Source organism: Bos indicus, chromosome 5 (assembly GCF_029378745.1).
Source record: "Bos indicus isolate NIAB-ARS_2022 breed Sahiwal x Tharparkar chromosome 5, NIAB-ARS_B.indTharparkar_mat_pri_1.0, whole genome shotgun sequence".
Classification (NCBI taxonomy): domain Eukaryota; kingdom Metazoa; phylum Chordata; class Mammalia; order Artiodactyla; family Bovidae; genus Bos; species Bos indicus.
The window spans coordinates 89,573,170-89,599,450 of NC_091764.1; positions in this window are offsets into that span (position 1 = coordinate 89,573,170).

A 26,281-nucleotide genomic window follows, 5' to 3' on the forward strand; every position below is an offset into this window, starting at 1 on the left:
CCCAAAGGAACTGACTTCATTTGCAACAATCTGAAAATAAAATTTAAAAGCAAAAGTCCTTTATATTTTATGTTTCCATCATAAGGAATACAATACTTAACAAGAGAAATGCAAATTTTGTACTCTGAAAATGAAAAACTAAAATTGTTGGAAAATTAATAATATCTAAATAAATGGTAAATACATTTCATGTTCATCAATTGGAAGGTTCAATATTTCTAAGATGGAAATATTTCCCAAATTAGTGGACAGACTCAATGCATTTTTGGCACAAACCTACATGACTTTTTTTGGAGAAACTGACAAGCTGACTGTAAAATTTATCTGAAATTGTAGGGGCTGCAGAATAGCAAAACAATTCTGAAAAAGAAGAAGAAAGTAGGAGGACTTACTCGTCCCTATTGTAAAACTTGCTAAAAAGCAACAGTAATCTAGACAGTATGACACTGACGTAGGACAGACATATAGATCAATGGAACAGGATAGTCCAGAAAAAAAAAAAAAATGTATTGATGGTCAATTGCATTTTGACAAGAGTGCTGAGACCATTCAAAACAAAAAGAATAGCTTTTCCAACAAACTGCGCTGGGAACAACTGGATAGCTGTATGCAAACAAATGAAGTTGGATCCTTATCTTATACCATCTGCAAGAACTAACAAAATGTATCACAGTATTAGATCTAAGACCTAAAGCTATTAAACTCAGAAGAAAGATCAGATCAGATCAGATCAGTCACTCAGTCCTGTCCCCCACGCCAGGCCTCCCTGTCCATCACCAACTCCCAGAGTTCACTCAAACTCACGTCCATTGAGTCAGTGATGCCATCCAGCCATCTCATCCTCTGTCGTCCCCTTTTCCTCTTGCCCCCAATCCCTCCCAGCATCAGAGTCTTTTCCAATGAGTCAACTATTCCCATGAGGTGGCCAAAGTACTGGAGTTTCAGCTTTAGCATCATTCCTTCCAAAGAAATCCCAGGGCTGATCTCCTTTAGAATGGACTGGTTGGATCTCCTTGCAGTCCAAGGGACTCTCAAGAGTCTTCTACAACACCACAGTTCAAAAGCATCAATTCTTTGGCACTCAGCCTTCTTCACAGTCCAACTCTCACATCCATACATGACCACAGGAAAAACCATAGCCTTGACTGGACGAACCTTTGTTGGCAAAGTAATGTCTCTGCTTTTGAATATGCTATCTAGGTTGGTCATAACTTTCCTTCCAAAGAGTAAGTGTCTTTTACTTTCATGGCTGCAGTCACCATCTGCAGTGATTTTGGAGCCCAGAAAAATAAAGTCTGACACTGTTTCCACTGGTTCCCCATCTATTTGCCATGAAGTGATGGGACCAGATACCATGATCTTAGTTTTCTGAATGTTGAGCTTTAAGCCAACTTTTTCACTCTCCACTTTCACTTTCATCAAGAGGCTTTTTAGTTCCTCTTCACTTTCTACCATAAGGGTGGTGTCATCTTCATATCTGAGGTTATTGATATTTCTCCAGGCAATCTTGATTCCAGCTTGTGTTTCTTCCAGTCCAGCGTTTCTCATGATGTACTCTGCATATAAGTTAAATAAACAGGGTGACAGTATACAGCCTTGACAAACTCCTTTTCCTATTGGGAATCAGTCTGTTGTTCCATGTCCAGTTCTAATTGTTGCTTCCTGACATGCATACAAATTTCTCAAGAGGCAGATTAGGTGGTCTGGTATTCCCATCTCTTGAAGAATTTTCCACAGTTTATTGTGATCCACACAGTCAAAGGCTTTGGCATAGTCAATAAAGCAGAAATAGATGCTTTTCTGGAACTCTCTTGCTTTTTCCATGATCCAGCGGATGTGCGCAATTTGATCCCTGGTTCCTCTGCCTTTTCTAAAACCAGCTTGAACATCAGGAAGTTCACGGTTCGCATACTGCTGAAGCCTGGCTTGGAGAATTTTGAGCATTACTTTACTAGCGTGTGAGATGAGTGCAATTGTGCGGTAGTTTGAGCATTCTTTGGCATTGCCTTTCTTTGGGATTGGAATGAAAACTGACCTTTTCCAGTCCTGTGGCCACTGCTGAGTTTTCCAAATTTGCTGGCATATTGAGTGCAGCACTTTCATAGCATCATCTTTCAGGATTTGGAAGAGCTCAACTGGAATTCCATCACCTCCACTAGCTTTGTTCGTAGTGATGCTTTCTAAGGCCCACTTGACTTCACATTCCAGGATGTCTGGCTCTAGGTCAGTGATCACACCATTGTGATTATCTGGGTCGTGAAGATCTTTTCTGTACAGTTCTTCTGTGTATTCTTGCCATCTCTTCTTAATATCTTCTGTTTCTGTTAGGTCCATACCATTTCTGTCCTTTATCGAGCCCATCTTACATGAAATGTTCCTTTGGTATCTCTGATTTTCTTGAAGAGATCTCTAGTCTTTCCCATTCTGTTGTTTTCCTCTATTTCTTTGCATTGACTGCTGAAGAAGGCTTTCTTATCTCTTCTTGCTATTCTTTGGAACTCTGCATTCAGATGTTTATATCTTTCCTTTTCTCCTTTGCTTTTCGCTTCTCTTCTTTTCACAGCTATTTGTAAGGCCTCCCCAGACAGCCATTTTGCTTTTTCACATTTCTTTTCCATGGGGATGATCTTGATCCCTGTCTCCTGTACAATGTCACGAACCTCATTCCATAGTTCATCAGGCACTCTATCTATCAGATCTAGGCCCTTAAATCTATTTCTCACTTCCACTGTATAATCATAAGGGATTTGATTTAGGTCATACCTGAATGGTCTAGTGGTTTTCCCTACTTTCTTCAATTTAAGTCTGAATTTGGTAATAAGGAGTTCATGGTCTGAGCCACAGTCAGCTCCCTTTCTTGTTTTTGCTGACTGTATAGAGCTTCTCCATCTTTGGCTGCAAAGAATATAATCAATCTGATTTTGGTGTTGACCATCTGGTGATGTCCATGTATAGAGTCTTCTCTTGTGTTGTTGGAAGAGGGTTTTTGTTATGACCAGTGCATTTTCTTGGCAAAACTCTATTAGTCTTTGCCCTGCTTCATTCTGTATTCCAAGGCCAAATTTGCCTGTTACTCCAGGTGTTTCTTGACTTCCTACTTTTGCATTCCAGTCTCCTATAATGAAAAGGACATCTTTTTTGGGTGTTAGTTCTAAAAGGTCTTGGAGGTCTTCATGGAACCGTTCAACTTCAGCTTCTTCAGTGTTACTGGTTGGGGCATAGACTTGGATTACTGTGATATTGAATGGTTTGCCTTGGAAACGAACAGAGATCATTCTGTCGTTTTTGAGATTGCATCCAAGTACTGCATTTCAGACTCTTTTGTTGACCATGATGGCTACTCCATTTCTTCTGAGGGAATTCCTGCCCACAGTAGTAGATATAATGGTCATCTGAGTTAAATTCACCCATTCCAGTCCATTTCAGTTCGCTGATTCCTAGAATGTCGACATTCACTCTTGCCATCAACATAAGGGTAAATCTTCATGATCTCATATTTGGCAAAGAATTCATAGCTTTAATACCAAAAGTCTGATTGGCCAAGGGAAAAAATAGGTAATTTAGACTTCATCAAAATTTTAAACTTTTGTGCTTCAGAGGATATCATCAAGAAAGTGGAAAGACAACCACAACATGGCAGATTGAAAAATGTTTGCAAGTCATGCATTTAATATGAGACCTGTATCCAGAATATATAGAGAACTCTTGTAACTCAATAATAAAAAGGCAAATACTCAACTGAAAACTGGGCAAAGGATCTAAATAGACACATCTCCAAGGAAAATATACAAATGGTCAATAAGCACATGAAAATATGCTCAACCTCATTATTCATTAGGGAAATGCAAGTCAAAACCATGATGAAAGATACAACTTAACACCACTAGAATGTGCAGAATAAAAAAAAAAATCACATAATAACAAGAGTTAGTAAGGACATAGAGGAATCAGAACCTTTATACAGTTCTCATAGAAATATATAATGGTAGAGCCACTTTGGGAAGTAGTCTGGCAGTCCCTTGAATGAGTAAACATAGAGTTATTATATGATCCAGCCATTCCACTCCTACTATACATGCAAGAGAAATAAAACATATGCCTCAAAAAACTTTTTATAGCAGCATTACTGATAATAATGTTTACAGCAGCAGTATTCATGATAGCTATAAAACAGAAATAACCCAAACATTCATCAACAGTTCAGTTCAGTTGCTCAGTCATGTCCGACTCTTTGTGACCCCATGAACTGCAGCACACCAGGCCTCCCTGTCTATCACCATCTCCTGGAGTTTACACAAACTCATGTCCATTGAGTTGGTGATGCCACCTAACCATCTTATCCTCTGTTGTCCCCTTCTCCTCCTGCCTTCAATCTTTCCCAGCATCAGGGTCTTTTCAAATGAGTCAGCTCTTCCCCTCAGGTGGCCAAAATACTGGAGTTTCAGCTTTAACATCAGTCCTTCCAATGAACACCCAGGACTGATCTCCTTTAGGATGGACTGGTTGTATCTCCTTGCAGTACAAGGGACTCTCAAGAGTCTTATCCAACACCACAGTTAAAAAGCTTCAATTCTTTGGTGCTAAGCTTGGCATCACTGACTTGATGACATGAATTTGAGTGAACTCCGGGAGTTGGTGATGGACAGGGGGGCTTGGCATGTTGTGATTCATGGGGTTGCAAAGAGTTGGACATGACTGAGCGACTGAACTGAACTGAAGCTTTCTTTATAGTCAACTCTCACATCCATACATGACCAATGGAAAAACCATAGCCTTGACTAGACAGACCTTTGTTGACAAAGTAATGTCTCTGCTTTTTAATATGCTGTCTAGGTTGGTCATAACTTTCCTTCCAAGGAGTAAGCGTTTTTTAATTTCATGGCTGCAATCACCATCTGCAGTGATTTTGGAACCCAGAAAAATAAAGTCAGCCACTGTTTCCACTGGTTCCCCATCTATTTGCCATGAAGTGATGGGACCGGATACCATGATCTTAGTTTTCTGAATGTTGAGCTTGAAGCCAACTTTTTCACTCTCCTCTTTCACTTTCATCAAGATGCTCTTTAGTTCTTCTTCACTTTCTGCCATAAGGGTGTGTCATCTGCATATCTGAGGTTATTGATATTTCTCCCGGTAATGGATAAATGAAAAGTACTATATCCATGTGGGAGAATATTACTCAGTCATAAAGAGGAATGGGATACTGAGACATGCTACAGCACAGATGAATCTTAAAAATATTATGCTAAGTGAAAGAAGTTAGTCACAAAAAGCCACATACTGTACAATTCCATTCATATGACATACTCAGATGTCTATAGGCAATATAGATGTCTATAGATGTATAGGCAAATCTATAGAGACACAATGTAGATCAGAGGTTGCTTGGAACTGAGGTGAATGGGGAAATAGGTGGATAATATCTAAAAGGTACAAGGTTTCTTTTTTGAGACTGAGGAAATGTTCTGAAATTGTATATAATGATAGTTGTGATCTGTGAATATACTAAAACCCACTGGATTATGTACTTTTAATGGATGAATTGCATTGTGTGATGGTTCATTTTACAGGTCAACTTTGCTAGGCCATGGTACCCAGACATCCTAGATATTTCTGTAATAAAGGCATTTTGTAAAAGAAATTAACATCAAAATCAGTAGATCTTAAGTAAAGCAGTCTACTCCCCATAACATGAGTGGGCCTCATCCAATCAGTTGAAGGTCTTCATAGAAAAGGAGTGACCTTGGAAAGCAAGAAGGAGGTCTGCCACCTTTGGACTGGCACTGCAGCTCTTTCCTGGGTCTTGGGCCCTGCATATTTTGGACTTGCCAAGCCTCTGCATGACTCCACATGAGCCAATTCCTTAAAAACCAATCTCTATTTCTCTCTTCTCCCTCCCTCTGCCTTTCCCCTTCTCTTTCCCCGACCTCCTCACCATCCCGTTGTTTCTTTTCTCTGGAGAAACCTAATGCTTATGGTATGTGAGTCTATCTCAATAAAACTGGTTTAAAAATAAGGAAATTCAGGAAGAGTGAGGCTAATTAGCTGCCCAAGTTTCCACAACTGGAAAGTAGCAGAATGGAAAGCCTCTCTTTAGTACAACCTGCCATACAAGGTGTTATTTGTGCTCTTGTTAACTTTGGGCCAGGTGTGGAATGTTGTTGCGAAGTTTGTGCAAAGTCTAGGACGGAAGCACTCTTGGTACAGACATGAGGGTTGCTGCATCAGGGCAACTGAACAGGAGGAATTGGAGTCTGTGGAAGGGATGAAGATTCAACATGTTAGCAACTGGCAGGAAATAGACTTTAGTATATTAGAATGGACTGTCAAGTTCAACTGGAACTGCAAAGAAGTCCACATCAGCATCATATTAACCCTGATCCCTGAAAGGCTTGTTATGCATTACATTCTCCTTGGAGCAAGTACTTATCACATGGCAGCTTTATTATTCAAAACTTACTACTTCCCTCAATGAAGCAAGACAAGGATGCCAAGGCATAGTGAGATGATTTCTGCAATTGACTGCAGAAATACATACATATTCTTCTTATGGTAAGAAAACACTATTCTAGCAATGAGAAATAGTAAATTACGTCATGTTTTAACCACTTTGTAAAAATTATACATTTTTTATGGGCTTCTCTGGTGATTGCTTTTGTGAACAAAGTAAACAGAACATCATATTTTCATCCATCATCATTATGGTCAGAATGCGGTAGAATTCTCCAATAAAGCAGGGATACCCTCAGAGGCCATTGAGAGATTCTAGGCTTCTTGCTTATATAGTAAACGGTCCTGATGCCTTCTGAGTTATGCCTGGTTTCAAAAAAAATTTTTTTCAATATCTCACACATTTGCAGACTGTTGCCTTCTCAGGCATGATACTTTTTGTTTTTGTTTTTTTGTTAAGTCCTTCCTCAACTGGGGACTGAGAGAGAAAACCGAACCTGTTATGATTTTTGAGTCATGGGCCTTAATTTTTTTTTTTTTTCATTTTCAAAAAAAAAAAATTATTTGGCTGCACCAGGTCTTAATTGCAGCACATGGAATCTTTAGCTGCAGAATGTGAATTCTTAGTTGCAGCATGTGGGCTCTAGTTCCCTGATCAGGAATTGAACTTGGGGCCCCTGCCTTTGAAGTGTGGTGTCTTAGCCACTGGATCACCAGGGAAGTCCCCATGAGCCTTAATTTTAATACAGTTTTTTTGGTATCATTTATGTTGTCTGCTCAGGGTCTTTTGCCATGTTTTCCAGAATTCTCTATGCAATTTTTGAAGGCAAGACTTCAGATAAGATGAGCTTTGCTCATAGTTATGTAGCATTGCTTGGTTGATATTTTCAGTTAAAGCCTCACAAGGTAGCAAAGCAAATATTTAGTCTATGGGGGATTGACCGGCATTAACCGAATTCTCCAACAAATTTCATTACTTCTTATATTTATTTAAGACTCTTTACAGGATACTGCAACACACAAGACAATATGATAGGTATAGGGGGTGCAATGGCCTCTTGAAATCCACAGTAAAGAAAAGGATAAAGACATTCATTTATATATTTATGGAATACAACTCTTATAGCAATCAGTATGTTCATGCTTCTCTGATAGCTCAGTTGGTAAAGAATTCATCTGCAATGCAGGAGATCCTGGTTTGATTCCTGGGTTGGGAAGATCCCCTGGAGAAGGGAACGGCTATCCACTCCAGTAGTACTGGCCTGGAGAATTCCATGGACTGTAGTAGTAGTCCATGGGGTCGCAAAGAGTTGGACAGGACTGAATGACTTTCACTTACAAGATTTCCATGATCAGGGCAGCTGAAAGCCAAACAATTGATGAGAAAGTTTTCTGATGTTTCTAGAGTCTTCTGAGGCCATTTATCACGATTAAAACTTATCGGAGCATTGCTTTTTTCTAGAAATTACAAAATAATTGGATGTTCTATTTTTTCCTTCTATTCATTCATTTATTCCATACAAGCCCCATATATTGATATGTCATTTTTATAATTCCCAAAGATACTGGGACAGGGACAATGAGGGCATGAAATCTGGCCTGTGCTTTGCTCACCAAGCTGTTCCCTGTGGGATTGTGACCCCTGATGGGGACAAATTTGTCCAATTCATCTGCCCTGAGGGGAGGCCCTTTTAAATTCTTCCTGCTCAGAGGTCTGTGTCCTGAAGTCCTGTGCTTGAGCTTAGATATAAATCAGTTATGTGGCCTAACCCTTAAATGAGCATGAAATGTAGAAATGCTTGATATACTCTTTCTCTTATTTATATAGTGTTGAATAAACTCTGATAGATCTGTTCTAATTCAGCTCCTTTTTATTCAGTACTCCTTATCAATTATAAAACATTTCAGTCATTCCAGAAGCTCATTAATTTTAATAGGTTGCAGATAGATGACAACTTGTTTTAGCTGAGTCCCATTCTACATTGATGCTTTAAAGAGATTTATACCCTTCACTGAGCCCTTTAGGAGAGGCCAGAATCAATAAGATGTTTCTAACATAATTTAATACTGTGGATCACTTCTCAGACAGCCTAAGTATGATACAGACTTCGGCTTCAGAAGGATATCGTGTCCCTAAATTTTGGAGTCTGCTTGAGGTTGCTAGCTTCCCATGCCTTGACAAATCTTCCTCCCTCTCCACGTCAACAGCCCCACGAGGGGGAAATATTAGAACTTCCTGTGTCATCTCTGCTGACTGGTTGCCGAGCTGCTGTAACCGTTCCATTCATGGAAAATATTGCATTTAGAAGCAGACAGTTCCATCTTCTAAATGCTCCCTTAGGGTCTTCTATCCCTCAAACTGTGCCATTATCTGTCCACTAATTGTGTCTACCTATACAAGACTTAGTGACTAAACAACAATACTGATTCTGGACCTATTCCATGGGCTACATACATGACAAGTCTAATTGTAAATCAACTTGAAATGCCTTCTGGTATTGAAAAACTTGAATATACCCATCGACCTATCTTTCCTCCAAACTTCTCTTCTTTCACTAGATATTAAAATAATAAGTAATCTAAAAAATACTGGCTTGGGAGAATATTCCATTCAATCTTATGAATTAAATAAATACATAAGTCCTTAAGATGAGGCATTTCAATTATTTAAATGGTTAGGCAAAAAAAATAAATAAATAAAAATCAACAAGTTCTTATCTAAGGCCCTGAAGTTATGACAATTTAAACTACAAATCAGTTCTGTACATCAACTCCATGCACAGGCATGAATATTTTGGTGTAATTTATTGGGCCACTATAATCAAAGGACTAAAATGATAACACAGATTCTTATATTACTTGCCTATAAAATGCATGGCTTAGATAGCCAGTCAATGGTAAAAGCATGTATTGGAAACTTTACTTCTCTGGGAATTAGTGATTAACATACACCCCTAGTAGAGAGATCAGTCTTTTCCAAAGAGTTAACTCTTCTCATGAGGTGGCCAAAGTACTGGAGACAGGGAGGCCTGGAGTGATGCAATTCATGGGGTCACAAAGAGTTGGACACAACTGAGCGACTGAACTGAACTGAACTGAATAGAGAGATAGAAGTTCATTTTTCTTAGCTATTTTAAGAAACTTTCTCAAATTCCATCACTGGAAATTTGTGTCCCTTTTATCTTTAAAACTCTTTACATCTGTGCTTTTTATGATATTGCTGAGAGAAATATCACATATTATAATTCCAAATAACTATACCAAAACAATGTTTATGATTGTTACATACTTTTATTTTTGTTAGCCTAATGCATTTAACGTTTTGCGAGTGTAAGGGGGGTCTCACTGAACAAGATGCTGCCATAGGAGGGAAGTATGCATTATCATTGGATTTTATTATCAACAGGCACAATCAGTTGTTAACACAAGTCACACTAAGTGGGTTTATGCCAATTCTTTTTCAGTTTCATTCCTTCTGCAGCTTAGTAGAACTTAGCAACACATTAGAACTACTTAGGGAGAAAAACCCTCCATACATGGATCTATTAGAAAATGAGGACTGTGTTATAAAACAAATTGCAATTGTACTATTTTACTTCTTAAAATATTTTTTCATTAAAAGACAGATTATATATTGTAAAAGCGAGGAGGCAAAATATTCTGGACTCAGTTTCCAAAATATGAATTCTATTCTGTAGTTATTTGGTATTATTTGTCAAGATTGTTGTTGAATGAGTATATGCACAAAAAGATGCTGCAAATAAATTTGACTATGTGATCATACGCCCCAGGGGAAAGTACCACATTTTTCTAAATTAAAACTTTGGCTTAATGTGTATACATATTTGGATATGCTTTCCTATCACACCTTTTAAGCTAATATTGCAATCACCACCATATTAAAATAATTAATCACCAAAGCCTGTGAGGCTGTTAAAAGCCTTATAGACAGCTTAAAGTCTGTCTCTGAGATACACTTATTATTTAAATTGCAAAAGTCCTAGTTCCTACTTATACCATTTGGAGTATCACAGACTTCAGTAAGTTTGTTTTCATGCCTTCTGTGGTATAGCAAGAGTAGATATTTTGTGTCTGAATGTCCCTGTACCTTTGGTCACTTAAAGCCGATCAGAGATTGTTACCAGATGTGTGACATTTTAGGGTCTAGTTCTTTTTCACTGGAAGGAGGAGTCAAATATCTCATATTGGACCGTGGGACATATTCTAACAGATGCTTTTCCCTTTTACAGATGCTTCTGATTTAATTCATGTATTAGATGAAGCCTATGTTTGCTGTTCTAATGGCAAGGATGTCAGAAATTCTTTCTGAAGTTAGGAGATGAAAGCCTGCAAGAATGGTTTTAATCTCTAGGTTTGTTTACCAGAGGAGAATATTATGGGAAAAAACATTCTGCTCACCATCTTCACACCCTATATATTCCTGGGAAATGGAATGAGAAAACACTCTCAGTTTGCTAATACTCTGATTCTATTCTTAGCTGTTAACAAGAAAGATGTGGAACATAAATGCCATGGCAGAACTGCTAACAAAAACAGGGTCAAGGTCTTTAATAGCAAGAGAATAATTGGAACAAAGTTCCCTAAGCCGTGTTTATTCAACTTTGGAGTCTTCCAGTACAGACAGCACCTTCTCGCATGGTCATCTGCACCCCAGATGCTGGAGCCCTTACCGTCTCAGAGAACAACTATTCCTGGGATTCTAACAAACTCTCTCATACATGTGAAGCACGAGTACTGTTCTCCACTTTCACAAGCTGGAGAAGATGGACTACACCTTTGATTGCAAAATAAGAATTTCTATGAGGAAGAGGAGGTGGAGACAAGATATATGTGGAAAGAGGTCAGCCAATATCAGGGACAGGAAAGTGAGCAACAGTTGCTTCCCCATCACACTGTCCAGTCAATAGATGTGACTTAAAGGAGGAATGGAACTTCATATGCACAAATAAATGAGATTGACTTTGTGGGATTAGGTCCCAGTTCTGCAATTTACTGTCTGTGTAACCTCAGGAAGGGTTTCCCTGGTGGCTCAGAAGGTAAAAAATCTGCCTGCAATGTGGGAGACTGGGCTTCGATCCCTGGGTTGGGAAGACCCCCTGGATAAGGGAACAGCAACCCATGCCAATATTATTGTCTGGAGAATTCCATGGACAGAGAAGCCTGGCAGACTACAGTCCATGGAGTCACAGAGTTGGACATGACTGTGTGACTGACACACACAACAAAATCTTAGGAAAGTCACCCAACACCACACAGCCTGAGGCGCCCCATCTTCATTTTTTTACATTTGGAAATAAAGATTTTAAAATAAATACATTCTAATATTTTTTAAAGCACATAAATGACTCCAATTTAAATTAATAAATTTAAAAAATACATAAATGAATCAAATAAGAAATAAAGTCCAGCAGCATCCACAAATACACATACCTGACATATTTCCAGGAGATGCCTATTGCTTAGCTGGGCATATCCTTTCATTTCTTCATCAATAAACTGAAGATGAAAATAATATATCATAGTGCTTGAGAATAAAAGGAGAGAGCTATGTAAAATGCCTAGACAGCTGGGAAGTTTTGTATTTCCTTTCCCTTTCTTTCTAATTTTACTTGTTTTGCTTAATCTGATGCTTGTTTATAACCAGCCCAGTTTTTAAGTCCACAGGGTATTGTCTTAGCCAGATGTTGCCAAAAACAACCCAGAATTTCAGTGTCCTGTTACCTGCAACATTTACTTCAGGGTCAAGGGTCTGCAGATTGGCTGATCTTGACTATCTCAGGCTACCGCTGGGTCAAGCAGTCTTGGCATTTCACTTGGTGCTGGACCAGCTAGCACAGAGATAAAGAATGTGCCTGCCAATGCAGGAAACTTGGGTTCGATCCCTGGGTCAGGAAGATCCACTGGAGAAGAGAATGGCAACCCACTCCAATATTCTTTCCTGGAGAATCCCACGGAGAGAGGAGCCTGGCAGGCTACAGTCCATGGGGTTGCAAAGAGTCAGACACGATTGAGCACACACACGCAAGCTAAGTAGCAACAGCTGCAGAGCATTTTTTCCCAACGGGGATGGCAGAGGCTCAAGGGGGACAAGTGAAAGCATGTGATGCCTAATTTTGAGAAAGAGAAAGACATATAACAAAAGTTTTTAATTAGTTTTGTTTTCCAGATAAAGGTATGACTTTGCCCTCTTGTTTCCCTCACCCACTAAGAAGGCTTCATGGATTACATCTTACTTCTCTGTGATGTTCTGATGCTTTGTTCCCAAATTTTGAAGAGAGCAGATAGAAGTGCTAATATCTATTCCAAGCCTGGTGTTAGTAGACAACGGAGGCTGCTTGGGAGGACACGTTAATATGTTAAGTTAAACACAAAAGATGAGTAAGTGCAAGAGACGAGGGTTGGATTCCTGGCTCTGGAAGATCCCCTGGGGTAGTAAATAGCAACCCACTCCAGTATTCTTGCTGGGAAAATCCCATGGGCAGAGGAGCTTGGCAGGCTATGGTCCATGGGGTGGCAAAGAGTCAGACAAAATTGAGCACATGAGCACACACAAGGATGACAAGGAGTTTTCTAATATGGGAGAGTTGCCATTAAGCAAAATAAAAGATAGTGGGGGCGGGAAATGGGTGTTTGGGAGGAAAAGAGTGAATTAAGGCCAGTGGTTGGAAGCAGGAGTCCCAAACAATGCTAGAAATGAAGAGGGCAGAGTGATAAGAAACATATGTTAATCAAGGGATGAGGAGGTAGCTTGGATTCTTCAAAGTAATCTTGTTTTTTTAACCTTCCAACTTCAAAAAGAAAAAATAGAAAGAATAGGAAGATAAATGATATTATGTGCAGATTATCAAAAGAAGAGAATTAGATTTTTAAAAATAATTTTACTGGAGTATGGTTGCTTCACAAATTTGTGTTACTTTCTGCTATATGGCAAAGTGATTCCTCCACGCATAGACATAAATTCCCTCATTTTGGGATTCCTTTCCCATTTAGGTCACCTGAGAGCACTGAGTGGAGATTCCCTGTGCTATACAGTAGTTTCTCATTAGTTACATGTTTTAGACATATTACTATATACATGTCAATTCCAATCTCCCAGTTCACCCCACTCCCCTTTTCCCCCTTGGTGTCCATATGTTTGTTCTTTACAGCTGTGTCTATTTCTAGTTTGCAAATAGGTTCATCTGTACCATTTTTCTATATTCCATAGATATGTTAATATATAATATTTTTCTCTTTCTGAGCTATATCACTCTGAATAACCTAAATGTCCATTGACAGAGGGATGGATAAAGAAGATGTGGCTCATATGTACAATGGAATATTACTCAGCCAGAAAAAGGAATGAAATTGTGCCACTTGCAAAGATGTGGATGGACCTAGATGATTAGACATTTCAAAAAACTTGTCTTGAACTCCCATTTCCAGATTTTATGAACAGTTTAATCTGTTTAATTTTCATCCACACTGATAGAGAAGTAAGCAAGGGAAATAAGCACATTCTCTTCTATTAACTTCTGGCTGCCTTGTAACTACATGGCCACCATGACTATAAGAACAGGTTTCTCACTTCTGTGACCAAGACAGTAACCATGAAAATCTTTTTTTTTTTTTTTTTCCAAAATTGTCAATGATAAAGGTAAAAACATCTAAGTATTCACTTAAAAGCATCAGTTCTTCAGTGCTCAGCTTTCTTTGTAGTACAACACTCATATCCATACATGACTACTGGAAAAACCATAGCTTTGACTAGATGGACCTTTGTTGGCAAAGTAATGTCTCTGCTTTTTAATATGCTACCTAGGTTGGTCATAGCTTTTCTTCCAAGGTGTAAGTGTCTTTTACTGCAGTCACCATCTGCAGTGATTTTGGAGCCCAAGAAAATAAAGTGTCACTGTTTCCATTGTTTCCCCATTTATTCGCCATGAAGTGATGGGACTGGATGCCATGATCTTAGAATTTTTAATGTTGAGTTTTAAGCCAGCTTTTTCCCATTCCTCTTTCATTTTCATCAAGTCTCTTTAGTTCCTCTTCACTTTTTGCCATAAGTGTGGTGTCATCTGTGTATCTGATGTTATTGATATTTCTCTCAGCAATCTTGATTCCAGCTTGTGCTTCATTCAGCCCAACATTTCACATTATGTACTCTACATACTGACAAAGATCTGTCTAGTCAAAGCTATGGTTTTTCCAGTAGTCATGTATGGATGTGAGAGTTGGACTATAAAGAAAGCTGAGCACTGAAGAATTGATGCTTTTGAACTGTGGTGTTGGAGAAGACTCTTCAGAGTCCCTTGGACTACAAGGAAGGAAATCAGTCCTGAATATTCATTGGAAGGACTGATGCTGAAGCTGAAACTCCAATACTTTGGCCACCTGATGCGAAGAACTGACACATTGGAAAAGTCCCTGATGCTGGGCCAGATTGAAGGCAGGAGAATGGGATGACAGAGGATGAGATAGTTGAATGGCATTGCCGAATCAATGGACCTAAGTTTGAGTAAGCTCCAGGAGTTGGAGATAGACAGGGAAGCCTGGCATGCTGCTATGCATGGGGTTGTAAAGAGTTGGACACAACTGAGTGACTGAACTGAACTGATCACACTTAAAATATCCCTTTCCTCTTAATGACCAATTTGTAGTAGTTTGGAAAAGTCAGTTTCATCCTGGGTTATTTTATATAATCAAAGTGATGGCTTAGTCGCTAAGTGGGTCTGACTCTATGTGGCTTCATGGATTGTCACCCGCCAGGCTCCTCTGTCCATGGGATTTCCCTGGCAAGAATGCTGGATTGGGTTGCCATTTCCTTCTCCAGGGGATCTTCTTGACCCAGGGAAAGAACCCACATCTCCTGGATTGCAGGTGGTCTCCTGCATTGCAGGTGGAGTCTTACTGCTGAGCCACCAAAGAAGCCCTATATAATCAATACTCTGCAAATAATGTTTCAAAAAATGTCTACTTTGAATTACCTTGTTTTAGTAAATTCCAGGTACATAATACAGACACACAGATACACACACACATATCCTGCCTTTAGTTGGCAATTTCAATTTTTGTAAAAGTAAATAAATAGATTGGATATTAGATAGCTGTTCTCTCCCAGGAAAACATTCAGTTCAGTTCAGTCACTCAGTCGTGTCTGACTCTTTGTAACCCCATGAATTGTAGCACGCCAGGCCTCCCTGTCCATCACCAATTCCCGGAGCTCACTCAAACTGACGTCCATCAAGTCAGTGATGCCATCCAGCCATCTCATCCTCTGTCATCCCTTTTCCTCCTGCCCCTAATCCCTCCCAGCATCAGAGTCTTTTCCAATGAGTCAACTCTTCGCATGAGGTGGCTAAAGTACTGGAGTTTCAGCTTTAGCATCATTCCTTCCAAAGAACACCCAGGGCTGATCTCCTTTAGAATGGACTGGTTGGATCTCCTTGCAGTCCAAGGGACTCTCAAGAGTCTTCTCCAACACCACAGTTCAAAAGCATCAATTCTTTGGCACTCAGCTTTCTTCACAGTCCAACTTTCGCATCCATACATGACCACTAGAAAAACCGTAGCCTTGACTAGACAAACCTTTGTTGGCAAAGTAGTCTCTGCTAATGTTTTGAATCACTCTTGGCATTACAACTGGGTTTATTTTATCTCAGTTGTCAATATTCTACTGCACTGTGAAGGCCTGCCTTAAGATATTTCTTTTAGCTTTAAAAATTCACTACAGTTTTCTCTAATTCTCTTCTTTGTATTCTTTCATCTCAGTTTCACACTTAGTCAAGAAAACTTACAATAGTCTGCATACTGCATACTAAATCGCTTTAGTTGTGTCCAACTCTGTGTGACTCTATGGGCTGTAGCCTGCCAGGCTCCTCTATCTACGGAATTCTCAAGGCAAGAATACTGGAGTGGGTTGCCATTCTCTTCTCCAGAGGACCTTCCCCAGCCAGGGATCAAACCCAGGTCTCTTGCATTGCAGGCAGATTCTTTACTGACTGAGCTACCCGGGAAGCCCAAAAGCTTAATAGTATAGGTTATCTTTAAAAAAAAGACTACCCATTTAAAATGGAAAATAATCTTTTGCTTTTCTTTCTTATATACATGAAGAGATATGACTATCTTGCTCATATTACTTCCTTTCTGGTTTAGAAATCACTGTAGGAACATTTTTTTTTTTTTTCCCCGAACATTTTTAAGTGCACAGAATATAGTGTGGAGAAAACCAAATGGCTCTCTCCAGGGCAGTAACACATGTAAATCTTAATAATTCTACTCATCTTATTTCCACTTAAAACAGTTTTGATTGAAAGACAAATTTAAGATTCATCATTATAAAAGAAAAAAAAACTTTCAAAGGACTTATATCCCATTCCACTTCTTTAGATGAAAGGAATATCAGAGAAGGCTATATGAAGGGAAGGAAAGTCATAAATATTTCTCAGATTTAATTATTTCCAACCCAATTTTGCATTTTTCCTTATAGAGAATACCTATAAAGAGACTTTTTCTGAATTTTCATCTAGAATGCTTGCAGTTGCAGTTTCTTACTGAATTAGAAGTTACCTTTAAGATTAATTTAGTATATTTTATAGCAAATAAAGCACCTTTAAGGATTACCTAAAGTTATCAGTAGCAAAGATTTAGCAGTAGTGAGTGAGTATTCAAAAATTATTCAGAGAGATAGTGTCTGTTACTCCCGATGTGAAAAGAGAAAATGTAATCCATTAATTCATCTTCAAATTAGGTAAACTATAAGGGCAGAGCTCCAACTATAATAAACCTTGTGAATATGACTAATGGAAATAAGAAAGACCATTAATTATTTTGACAAGAGAAAGAAGAGGATAATTTCAGGAATAAGTTTTAGATATTTCTTCCCACTGACATTAATCAAGAACATTAAGTAATTTTTCTCCAGGTTATTTCCCATTATATACATTCAGAATTATGCTAAATAAAAATCCAATATCAGAAAATAAAGATAAAATACTCCCAAGTTTTGAGATGGTGAAATATCAGAAATGGTAAAATATCAGAAATGCTGAAAATAGTAAATAATGTCTTATTTCTATAGTCTATTAGAGCTTTTAAAAGACTTCACATACATCATCTCACTTTACTCTTGAAATGATCTCATTCAGGTAAAATTCTTATTAATCTCTGCTCAAAGAGGCACTGGGACTGTTTATACAGATAATAACAACAAAATTTATTTTGATTCTAGGGCTTTGGATTTCAAAACCATGCTAGTTCTGATTTATCACTTTGCACTCCTAATTTTATGAACACACTTTCTCATTATCCATTAATAGTAGTTTTAAAAAAGATAGCCACAAAATGTGATAATTTATACTTGGTAGTTTTCTGTATTCTTATTGCTCAGCAGTGTATAATCAACACATTATTAATTCATTTTTCTGTGATGTTTTTAAAAATCATGAAAGTTATTTTATTTGTATCTCATTATCTAATTGCAGTCCAAGTTATTGAGTATGTAGCAAAACAATACACTTAAATGTAATATTACAATTTCACCCATTTATTCATGTAACACTCACACGTTTCTCACAATCTGTGCAATTATTTCTGTATTAAATGCTGGGGATATAAAGTCCATTAAGAAATAAACCCTTCTCCCTATATGGGAAAAGAATCTAAAAGAGGGTGCATTTATGTACATATGTATAACTGATTCACTTTGCTGTACGCCTGAAACTAATACAACATTGTAAATGAACGATACACCAACATAAATTTAAAAAAATTAAATTCCATAATATATTGGGGGGAAAATAAATAAGCCCTTTTCTCAAGGAGCTTATAGTTGTCTGGGAGAAAGCCAAGTAAATCAAAGATTGCCATACTTAGATGAGTGCTCATAGAAATGTTCACTGTGTCATTGGCCCATAGAAAAGATGCCATATATTGTACCAGAATCAAGAGATATTCATTGAGAAGGTGATACATAGGGTAAATTTTTTAAGACGTACTGTAAGGGAAGATGGAGGCGGAGTGATTAGAAAGTGAAAGTGAAGTTGCTCAGTCATGTCCAACTCTTTGCGACCCCATGGACTGCAGCCTACCAGGCTTCTCAGTCCATAGGATTTTCCAGGCAAGAGTACTGGAGTGGGTTGCCATTGCTTTCTCCAGGGGATATTCCCGACCCAGGGATCAAACCCAGGTCTACCACATTGTAGGCAGACGCTTAACCCTCTGAGCCACACAGGGAAGCCCAGAGTGATTAGAAGTGAAACCTAAATCGGGATAACTCTTTCCAGGACACGCAGACTCACTTAACCATGTGATCTGATGTTGGGTGGGGATTTTCCTAGACTCTGGACTCAGCCACTAAGACCCATGAGGACAATGAGGCATTGCATTAGAAAGAAGAAGGAAAACAGAAGGTGAGACAGAGGTTGGGAAGGCGGTGTTCCTAGATACAGATTTTCCTTTCCTTCCCTTTTGAAGAAGGAAAGGATGCTAGCTCTCATCCTCCAACAGAAGAAAATTTCATTGAAAAGGGCCTCCCAGGAGTCTGGAAAAAAAGAGTCCAATGTCTCACTACCTGCTTGGACCTGAGTGTCAGCCATGGACTTGTTGATGTTCCCACTTGTGCCTCATTGAACACGAGAATGAGAGATTTGGGGGGAAGATGCCAGGGCGTGGGGAAGAGGAGGTGGACAGCCTGGAGCAGCTTCTGAGCCAATCTCTGGGCCTCATAACTATGTGTGAAATGCTTTTAGACAAATGAAACATGAAAAGACAGTTTGGGCCATCTGTCCAGTGCCAGACCAACAGAGTAAAATGATTGGGAGGGGTGGGCTGGAGCAGTAAGGGGCTAGTGGTGTCCTGAAAGATAAGGGTAGCCGAGGCCCAGGTGGAGCTAGCTGGCTCACAGCTGGGAATTGTCAAGTTAGAAGAGTCCCAGGAGAACTGCTGAAGGGCTCAAGCATTTGGATTTCAACAACAGAGGGGCCCTGATGGCCTGTCACTGATAATCAGGGAAGCAGCCCCCACCCACAGCAAGCTACCAAAGTGTCTGATAAGGAAGAGACCCTACTTTATTCCCCTCCTCCCTCCCCAGCAGGCTGGGGGAAGAGCTGGAGCCAGGGACCAGGGCACAAAAGAAGTGTCCCAGAGCCACATGTGCTGCTTCCACTTTCTGGTCTAAGATGAGGAAGACCCCTGAACCATAAAAGTTATGGGCCCTGGAAGAGGGAAGTAAGAGAGAGATAAAATATATGAGCTCTGATTTCTAAGATGAAGAGATTTCACAGAATTAACAGCCTTAAAGAAATCGGTGAATCTGTATTTTGAAATGTACTGTACAGTGGGTGGGGAAGTTTTGAAACAGGAGGGAAGGGGGCAGAGTACAACCTTTAAAAGAACAGCAGGACTACAACAAAACCTGTTTAGAACCAAGATGGCACAAGAGTCAACTTCCAGTAGACCTTGACCCTCACTGCTATACATTCGCTTCTAAATGACACACCTACCGGTGCCGTGACAGCTCCGGCCGCCTGCTGCTAGGTTTCTTCAGCCCTGTCCAACTCTTTGCGACCCTATGGGCTGTAGCCCACCAGGCTCCTCTGTCCATGGGATTTCCCAGTCAAGAATACTGGAGTGGGTTGCCATTTTCTCTTCCAGGAGATGTTGACCCAGGGATCAAACCTGATTCTCCTCCATTTCCTCTATTGGCAGGCAGATTCTTTACCACTGAGCCACCTGGGAAGCCCCTGATATATGTCACATATATCACTAAAAACGCTCTAAGTTAGGAGTCAGGCAAGGAAAAATCTATGACATTTTCACTTCAATTTCCTGCCTTTACCTAGGGTGCCTACAATACAAGGTGTTAAGCTTTTCTTTCTTTTCATCTAACTCTAGAATATTATACCCTTTATTGTTTCATTTCAGTTTAGCAGGCAAAAACAGCAACAACAACAACAAAAAATCCAAAAGAATAAACATCTAACATTTAATTAGATGAAACACATTTGATATAAGGAGCATAATAAATAAATGAGGTATTTCTTTTTAAAAAGTCAAAAAACAGTAGGAAAAACAAAAAGCATTTAGGGGGTGGAAATTAAATCACTTAGTAAAAAAATCCTGAAATGTCTACAACCTTATAAACTCAAAGTATGGTCTTTGAACAGTGTCATTGGAATCACTTGGAACCTTATTAGAAATGAAGGACCTCAGGCCTCAATTGAGATGATGAATTCAAATTTATATTTTAACAAGATTGCTAAAGAATTCTCTTTTTAAAAAATTGTATTGAAGTATAGATGATTTACAATGTTGTGTTAATTTCTTCTGTGGAGCAAAGTGATTCAGTTTTATATATATACACATACATACACATATATCAGATCAGATCATATCAGTCACTCAGTCGTGTCCAACTCTTTGCGACCCCATGTATCGCAGCACGCCAGGCCTCCCTGTCCACCACCAACTCCCGGAGTTCACTCAGACTCACGTCCATCGAGTCAGTGATGCCATCCAGCCATCTCATAGTCTGTCGGCCCCTTCTCCTCCTGCCCCCAATCCCTCCCAGCATCAGAGTCTTTTCCAATGAGTCAACTCTTCGCATGAGGTGGCCAAAGTACTGGAGTTTCAGCTTTAGCATCATTCCTTCCAAAGAAATCCCAGGGCTGATCTCCTTCAGAATGGACTGGTTGGATCTCCTTGCAGTCCAAGGGACTCTCAAGAGTCTTCTCCAACACCACAATTCAAAAGCATCAGTTTTTCGGTGCTCAGCCTTCTTCACAGTCCAACTCTCACATCCATGCATGACCACTGGAAAAACCATAGCCTTGACTAGACGAACCTTTGTTGGCAAAGTAATGTCTCTGCTTTTGAATATGCCATCTAGGTTGGTCACCACTTTCCTTCCAAGGAGTAAGCGTCTTTTAATTTCATGGCTGCAGTCACCATCTGCAGTGATTTTGGAGCCCAGAAAAATAAAGTCTGACACCGTTTCCACTGTTTCCCCATCTATTTCCCATGAAGTGGTGGGACCGGATGCCATGATCTTCGTTTTCTGAATGTTGAGCTTTAAGCCAAGTTTTTCACTCTCCACTTTCACTTTCATCAAGAGGCTTTTTGGTTCATCTTCACTTTCTGCCATAAGGGTGGTATCATCTGCATATCTGAGGTTATTGGTATTTCTCCCGGCAATCTTGATTCTAACTTGTGTTTCTTCCAGTCCAGCGTTTCTCATGATGTACTCTGCATATAAGTTAAATAAACAGGGTGAAAATATACAGCCTTGATGAACTCCTTTTCCTATTTGGAACCAGTCAGTTGTTCCATGTCCAGTTCTAACTGTTGCTTCCTGACCTGCATACACATTTCTCAAGAGGCAGATCAGGTGGTCTGGTATTCCCATCTCTTTCAGAATTGTCCACAGTTTATTGTGATCCACACAGTCAAAGGCTTTGTCATAGTCAATAAAGCAGAAATAGATGTTTTTCTGGAACTCTCTTGCTTTTTCTATGATCCAGCAGATGTTGGCAATTTGATCTCTGGTTCCTCTGCCTTTTCTAAAACCAGCTTGAACATCAGGAAGTTCACATATATACACACATACATTTATATCCTTTTTCACATTGTTTTCCATTACAGTTTATCAAAGAATATTAAATATAGTTCCCTGTGCTCTACAATAGACCCTTGTTAACAATTCCTATGCCTGTTGAAGTTTGAGAAGTTATAGAAAGCTCTGTTGAATGCCTAGAATTCCAATGAATGGCTTCTACCCCATAATATAGGAAATTAATTAACCCGAGACCATTATCCAAGTAAGAATACTCCCCCTCTCCAATACTTAAAGCAAATGTAAGCTCATTTGTATGTATATATATATTTTTTTCAAATTTCCAACATATTAATATCTTTATATATGGAAACTGAACATACATGAACAGTATGGAAAGGCAAAAAGGACACTGAAAGATGAACTTCCCAGATCAGTAGGTGTCCAATAAGCTACTGCAGAAGAGTGGAGAAATAACCTCAGAAAGAATGAAGAGACAGAGCCAAGTGAAAACAACACCCAATTATGGATGTGACTGGTGCTGGAAATAAAGTCTGATGCTGTAAAGAACAATATTGCATAGGAACCTGGAATGTTAGGTCCATCAATCAAGGCAAATTAGAAGTGGTCAAACAGGAGATGGCAAGAGTGAATATTGACAGGAGAAGGCAATGGCACCCCACTCCAGTACTTTTGCCTAGAAAATCCCATGGAGGGAGGAGCCTGGTAGGCTGCAGACCATGGGGTCGCTAGAGTCCGACACAATTGAGTGCCTTCACTTTCACTTTTCACTTTTATGCATTGGAGAAGGAAATGGCAACCTACTCCAGTGTTCTTGCCTGGAGAATCCCAGGGACGGGGGAGCCTGGTGGGCTGCCATCTATGGGGTCGCACAGAGTCGGACACGACTAAAGTGACGCAGCAGCAGCAGGAATCAGTGAACTAAAATGGACTGGAATGGGCAAGTTTAACTCAAGATAACCATTATATCTACAAAAGTGGGCCTTAGGAAGCATCACTATGAACAAAGCTAGTGGAGGTGACAGAATTCCAGTTGAGCTATTTCAAATCCTAAAAGATGATGCTGTGAAAGTGTTGCACTCAATAGGTCAACAAATTTTGAAAACTCAGTAGTGGCCACAGGACTGGAAATGGTCAGGTTTAATTCCAATCCCAAAGAAGGGCAATGCCAAAGAATGTTCAAACTACCACACAATTGTACTCATCTCACACACTAGCAAAGTAATGCTCAAAATTATCTAACCCAGGCTTCAACAGTACATGAACTGTGAACTTCCATATGTTCAAGCTGGATTTAGAAAAGGCTGAGGAACCAGAGATCGAATTACCAACATCTACTGAATCATAGAAAAAGCAAGAGAGTTTCAGAAAAAATATCTACTAATGACTGTGTGGATCACAAAACTATGGAAAATTCTTAAAGAGATGGGAATATCAGGACACCAAATGTGTCTCCTAAGAAATGTGTATGCAGATCAAGAAGCAACAGTGAGAACTGGACATGGAACAACAGACTGCTTCCAAAATGGGAAAGCAGTACAGCAAGGCTGTATATTGTTACCCTGCTTATTTAATTTCCATGCAGAGTACATCATGTGAAATGCCAGGCTAGATGAAGCACAACCTGGAATCAAGGTTGCTGAAAGAAATATCAATAATCTCAGATACACAGATAATACCACCCTTATGGCAGAAAGCACAGAAGAACTAAAGAGCCTCTTGATTAAAGTGAAAGAGGAGAGTGAAAAAGTTGGCTTAACACAACATTAAAAAAATTAAAATCATAGCATCCAGTCCCATCACTTCATGGCAAATAGATGGGGAAACAAGGCAAACAGTGACAGACTTTGTTTTCTTTGGCTCCAAAATCACTGCAGATGCTGACTGCAGCCATGAAATTAAAAGATGCTTTCTCCTTGGAAGAAAAGCTATAACCAACCTAGACAACATATTAAAAAGCACAGACTACTTTGCTGACAAAGGTCTGTCTAGTCAAAGCTATATTTTTTCCCAGTAGTCATGGGTGGATGTAAGAGTTGGAGTATAAAGAAAGCTGAGCACAGAAGAATCGATGTTTTTGAACTGTGGTGTTAGAGAAGACTCTTAAGAGTCCCTTAGGCTGCAAGGAGATCAAACCAGTTTATCCTAAAGGAAAGTAGTTCTGAATATTCATTGGAAGGACTGATGCTGAAGCTGAAACTCCAATACCTTGGCTACCTGACACGAACTGACCCATTTGAAAAGACCCTGATGCTGGGAAAGTCTGAGGGCAGGAGGGGAAAGGGATGACAGAGGATGAGATGGTTGGATGCATCACCGACTTGATGGACATGAGTTTGAGCAAGCTTCAGGAATTGGTGGTGGGCAGGGTTCCTGGTGTTATGCAGTCCATGAGGTCACAAAGAGTCGAACACGGCTGAGTGATTGAACTGAACTGATAAGGAAACTAGTTTTGTTCTGTCAAATAAAAAGAACCTAATCCTCTGATTTGATGAAAAGAGTTTCTAGAAGTAAACTCCATGTTTAGAAAGCACCCTCAAAAATGGAAAGCTCCATTTTCATTGCTCAGATATGGCCCTGGTATGCCAGAATGAAACAGGATTTTCTTTTTGTCAACTGCATTTTTTTTTTTTTTTTTTTTGGGCTGAGTTAGAACCTGAATCATTAACTTGTTTTGATTACTCTTCCTCTTCTTTCTTTTGCAACAGTTGACAGTACCCTCTTCTTCAGGTAATAGCCCTGAGAGTAGGAAATCCTGTGAGAAAGGGTTTGCCCATTTGCACTTTACTATTTCAAAAGCTTAAGAAAAACATTAAGAATAATTGCAGAGGAGAGATATGGTAATGAAGATTTTTAAAAAAGAGCAAGAATGGGGCAAGAAGTGTTACATGGGAAACGTAAAAATAGTTACATATTGTGAACAAACTCAGATGCACAAAGTTGCTTAGAAATACCTTTTTCTCGTTTTTTATGTTGCTATACCATCTCATAAGTTTTATGAAAGAACTTTTATTCTGGATGGTAGCTTTGTGGTTACAAATCTAAGAAATAGAAATTGCATTATTGCTTTTGTTTATTAAAAGAATATGGTGACTTTTAGCTTTTAAAATGCCAAATATTATTATTCACTGCTTATTCATTTGGTCATACAATCATTTATTCAGTAAATTTCTGTTGAGTAAACTATGCTCCAGGGACTATTCCAGGTGCTCAGAAGACATCAGTGATTCAAGCAAAGATGATTCCCTGCCCCACACCCCCAACTCGGCCCTTGAGCTTGGGTTCTAATGGGAGGGAAGAGGGAGACAAAAATAACCTATAAACAAAATAAATAAATAATTTGTTGTGATTGCTAGACTATCATACTAAGTCAAGTCAGTTGGACAAAGAAAGAAAACATCACATGATACAACTTATAGGTGAACTCTAAAAATATTATACAAATGAGCTTATTTATAAAACAGAAACAGACTCACAGACAAAGAAAATGAACTACGGTTACCAAAGGGGAATGGACAAGGGGAAGGATATATTAGGGGCTTGGGACTAACAGATACAAATTTATACATAAAGCAGATAAACAACAAAGACCTACTGTATAGCACAGGGAACTATTTTCAGTATCTTGTAATAGCCTATAATGGATTAGAATCTATAAAACAACATATATATATATATATATACACACATATATATATATACACATATATATTTAAATATGTATGTGTATTTGAATCACTTTGCTGTACATCTGAAACTGACCAGCACTGTAAATCACCTATAACTCAAATAAAAAAAAATGGAAAGCAAATCATATTTAAATAAAAAAGCTGTAGACTATTTTGTTAGAGGATTCCATTAAACTAAATTGGCAATTCACTCCCTTTCTATTCCACATGACTAGAACAGGTATGTCCAAGCAGTGAAGGAAATAAAGTACACGGCGCTGTGAAGAATATGAGTTACTCTCAAATACCTTAGAAACTGAAATAATGAGATACAACAGGAACATACATAAACATTACAAAAGTCAGATTATTTCAAGTGGTTTTAAAAAAATAATATAAAGAGTTTCAGGGGACTCAAGGGAAGGAATTTTTTATTTAAATAAATGAGACGACAAGAAATGAGGAAATGGAATATTCCATTAGAGAAAGGAAGTGCTAATTTTAAAGAGCTTAAATGATAGATGTGACAAGTTGTGCTTAAAGAAAATATTTCAAATGTGTAATAAAAATACTTTTCCCAAGTTGAAAAATA